This window comes from Haliaeetus leucocephalus, unplaced genomic scaffold (assembly GCF_000737465.1).
Source record: "Haliaeetus leucocephalus isolate CR32 unplaced genomic scaffold, Haliaeetus_leucocephalus-4.0 Scaffold450, whole genome shotgun sequence".
NCBI classification, from domain to species: Eukaryota; Metazoa; Chordata; class Aves; order Accipitriformes; family Accipitridae; genus Haliaeetus; species Haliaeetus leucocephalus.
In genome coordinates, this window is record NW_010972886.1 from 18414009 (window position 1) to 18419046 (window position 5038).

The window sequence follows — 5038 nt, forward strand, 5'->3', positions numbered from 1 at the left end:
GTGAGTGAGGGAACGAGCGAGCCAGCGGTGGGCGGGCGCAGCCGGCGTTTCTGTGTGGAAACTCCCGCCCCGCCCCGTCCCGCCCCGTCCCGTTAAAGCGGGGGCGTGGCGGCGGGCTCGTTAACGGCTGCGGTGGAGTCGGGGAGGGCTTTAAGGGTCCCCGCCGCCCTGCGGGTGTTGTCCATTGGCGCCCAGCTGGCTGAGAAGCCCCTCAGAGGGTAACGGCTGCAGTCGCGCTAGTTCTGTAACGGGTTTATGAACGGCCGTAGCGTAGGGCTTTTCGGGAAATCCCCGTTTGTGCCGGGCGCTAGCGAGCTCCTGCTTCTGCCGCAGCTCCTCCGCACCTAAGGCCGTGGAATTCACCTCAAAAAAGAGGCCCTGCCCTGACGCAGTGCTGCAGCAAAGCCAGCACGCACCCGCTCTTGCAGGCCTGCTGCTGCTGGTCGGTGCGGCAGAGATGGGCTGGAGGGCTCAGCAGGCTCTGGAGCGGCTGTGTGCTCCGCAGGACCCGTGATCGTCACCGTGGGGTTTTTATGTCAGCAGAGTGTGCGGGGCTGACGTTCCTCTGTGGCTAGATTGTGTTGTTTTCCTCTTTTTTTTTTTTTTTGCACAAGTTTTTACTGATGGAGTAGTGCCAGCAAGACTTCTATGGCATAGAAGAAGTCTGGAAGACAGAAAAAAGTAAGCAACACCATTTAATATTGCAGTAAATATAACGAAGCACTTGCTTTTATCTCCAATTAAGACTGAACTATAAGTTGAGATGCAGCTGGGATGGAGTGGAGACTCTGGAGGAGGGAGAAAAGTGGGGGAGTTTACCATCTGCTTTGCAATTGGTGATGGGGTGACATTTGGGGATAGCGGTAATGTTTTGGTAGCGTATGGTGCTTCTTAATAAACCCTAATGAGCAGAGTGGGCACTGAAATGTTTAGTGAGGGAAGTACATGAAGGCAAAGGAAGCAGATGATACCAGGAAAAATTCAGGTGAATTCAGGTGGTTTGGTTTAAGGTGTTTTGTTTCAGGCCATTCTTTATCACTCTTTTGCCGGTAGAGCAATGTGTGTGCCTGCATTTCCACGTTTACGTTGGGCAAAACTGGCTGAGTCTGAACTATTTAAGTATATGGTTTGTAATCCCTTGGTTGACTCTTGCCCAGATCAGAAGGACAATTTCCAGATGGGGATAATATAGCTGAGATTACTTAAAACTTCACTAAATGGCTGCATCAAGTCTAGTCAATACTTTTGAGCTTTGCTACCGTAATTTTCTTGCTTAAGGGTGTAAATTTTTTTTTCCTGTTAAACTGGTGCCAAAATAGGTATAGCTGTACTGAGAGAAGAATTCTTCCAGTTCAAGCACATGCACAATGAGAGGAAAGTGTCAGGAGAATACCTGCAGAGAAGAGACCTAAGCTGTAAAAGACCAGAGAGATGCAGGCAAGACATTTGTTTGAGACAAAGGAGGGCAACAATTAGAAGGAAGCTACTTGAATAAAAAGGCAGAGGAGCAAGGAAATTAATCTAAGAATGCTGAGGGAGTCTGAAGTTGGAATCAAAGTGAGTATATAGTCAATGTCCAGCTTTTGCAGAAGACTGTTAGAGAAGCCTAATTACTTGAAAAACAGTCTCTTTCTAATCTGATGACAATTATGTACTTGCATAGTAGAAAGTCAAGATACAGGGCCCTGCTGGGAGCTTGCTATCCTGATGTGTGTTTGCATCCCCTCTGCCAGTCAGTAGCTTGGCTGAACAGAGTGGAAGATCACATTGTAAGCTTTTTTTGTTACACAGAACAGACATACAGGAATAGATCAGATGAGGGAGCTGTAGTGTTCAGGTTTTTTTCAACGCCTCAGCTCCTCAGTTTGAGTAAGCCGGTATCCAGACATACACCAGAAAGAAGGGATGGGAAGGGGTACAAATCAGAGTTCAACTGGTGACATGATGAGCTTCAGGAAATAATGATGTAAAATAGTGATATAATACTGATCAGGGATGCTGCAATCAATTTTGAAACTGTGTTGCTTTAACTTTTAAGGGTAAGTTGTGTTCAAAATGTGTGTGTGGGGGGGGGTTCTGCTTGTAAGGGGTAAGTTATCCATATTTTGAGCAAGCAAGTGCATTTAAAATTGCCTGAAATGTTCAGTCTTGTAGAGCTTCTTTTAAGACTGTATGTTTTCCTTTTTTTGTCAGTCATTAAAGAACTGCAGTATGACACAATGTTATTCTTGCATTTGTGGTGAAAACTGTTTTACTGAAAGTGTTAAAGTGATTTTTAAGAATTACCAAGCATTGCATCCTTCTGCATAACTGAACTGCACTTTAGTTACCTTTGTGAAGAATTTTCATCAAATTCTAGTTTCTAGAAAGAAGCCTAGTCCAGAAAGAGTCTGGTCTTTATGTACCCTTGTGAAAAAAGAAATTTGAGAGCATGAAAGTGGGAATAAAGATGTAGTGATACAAAAGTAATGAAATCATTAATAATTCTTCTTTCTGTGTAGTGAGGGCATGACAGTTAGCTTTGTTTTGTTTTGGAAAGACCTGTGACCCTCCAAACTTTGGCAAGTAGTTGGTGCACAAAGCTGTTAAACGTTAACCAATAGATAAAAGCAAATGAAAGTTTATGTGTATAAAAAAAAGAACTCTAAGGGTGGTTTCTGTGTGTGTATGGATATATACATGTATACCTGAATGGTCCAGCACAGTTTCCACATTAGAACAGGTTAGGCCAGTCCCATCTGATCTTTGTTTGCTCATCTGTGGGAAATATGGAGCAGATAAATGGTTGAAGAAGGAAAGACAGAAATCATTATTGGGGATGCTACAAAGAATCTGGTAATTACAGAATGTTTTGATTTCCCTTGTTCATGAGTTTTCTTGCATTAAGAAATGCAAATCTGTTTACAGAAGTTTTATGATTAAGTCAGATAACACATTAATTTTGTCAGTGGCAGTCAAAATGGGTATGAATTGTACTTACTATCAAAAGCTAGACAAAAAAATAAGTAAAATGTTGCACATTCAGGTTATGGATTCATATATTCACAGAAGATGATTGCATATTTAATGACTTGCTATCAAATGGTTAATTGATCATATGAAGGAATATCAGATATTACATAAGCTACTTTTTAGTATCTGCTTTTTTATTTTAATTCAAATTATAGCACAATCAAATCAAACTGCCTTGCTGCAGTCTTTGTACAAACCTTACATTTTTCTCCTGTAACTTAAATTAATATAGGACTTTTATTTGGGAGACTCCAAAATAATTTACAGATTTATCAGCTTATGTACTGCTCCAAGATAATTCCTTTCAGCATCACAGGGAGGGTGTATCTTGACCAGCTGCTGGGCAAGTTCCTTTTACTACAAATGGCCTCAGAAATTTTATACCAGGGAAGACCGTTGTTGCGTACTACTATGTACTGCTTCCTTCATGCATGGCAAGACAGAGGTGCATGCTGACTGCTTGGTGATCTGAGTCTGTGCATCCCAGGGAGTAAAATCTGACGACATGGATATGATTGTTTCCTCAAACACTGTTTGGAAACAAGTTGAGGTAGCTTAGTGTGTGTTTGTGGTTATATAATGAAACCATACCTAAAATCTCTATAATTTGTCACAAATCTAGATTCAGTTCTAACCAGTGGGGGGGGGGGGAATTAAGCCTATATGGTGTATAAAAAGTGTATGTTAATTTTTTTTTTTGTGGCAAATAACAGATCTGAAAGCATACTGGGCTTTTGTTGGTGACTGAAGCTGTAGGAAGAGTTGTGGCTCAAATCCCACACAGCAAGAACAACTATATATTTCCAGTGCTTTAACTAATTCCTATGTTGGCACAGGTTAAGACTGCATGCTAGTAGCTAGCTCTTGTATATTTGTTTTCATCATTAGATCTAACAGCATTTTATAACGATGCAATTAAGACAGACATTGATGTCCATCCTAATATGGATACACTTTAAATAAACAAAACGCTTCTGGAAGTTTCTTTCTCCAACACCATTAATAAGTGTGATACGTTTTTATTGTATTGAAGTTGTATGCACAAACTGGAATGTATCATTGCAGATATTATGGCAAGTTTTACGAATCTGGAAAGCAAATGAACCAACAATGTCCTGAATATAATTAAAGGTACAAAATGTAGAGCTATACATAATTACAATGCCCCAACACAGTACTTAAATAGAGTTTAAAAAGGGAATCATCACTGATATTTTTGGATCATTAGTGAGTGTAAGCATCCCCTGCCCTGTTTTAAGGAACAAGGATAAGCCTTTGAGGAAAGAATTTAAAAAAAACGCATAGAGTGGACATGCCATTGTACATGTTTTAACTGTACTACAGCTTGCTTAAATCTGAAGTAAGCACAAGAAAGGAAGTGCTGTTGTTGGCTGGATTTTCTTGAGGGCACTATTCTTTTCAACACTTCAGTGTTTTTGAAATAAATAATACATAACATTTTTAGTAACAGTTAAGTATCCAGTAATGCTTAAGACTTAGGCTTTAAGTCAAGGTGAATAAATGCATGTGTAATGAAGCAGGTTCATTAATGCTGATTTGGGTGATGGTTATCACTGTTCATCTTTGGTGCATGAAGTCATTCAATTCCAGCTTTGGGCATCTTAATGACTGTACAGGCACCTGGAAGTTCTGATCATATTTCCATCCTGCTGTACAGCCGAATTAGTTGGGGTTGCTTTTCCACTCAGTTACGTCAATCTCAAGCCAGCACAGTGCAGTAGAGAATCAAGACCTTTGAAGGATATTCCCTCAGTTTGCAAGTAACTCATGTGTACTAATGGAAAAATTGGGCCTCAGTATATACGATTATTTTGCTAGTATCATCAGGGGATTTGCTTCTGCAGTTTAGAGTAGTCCATCAAGTGACACCCTGTCATGCACTCTCAAGTGGCATTCAACTATTGAGTAGTAAACAGTAGCTTCTAAAAACTAATACTCTTTTTTTCTGCTGCCCCCCCCCCCCCCCCAAAACACAATCTTTGTGAGTGGCCCCAAACAACACACA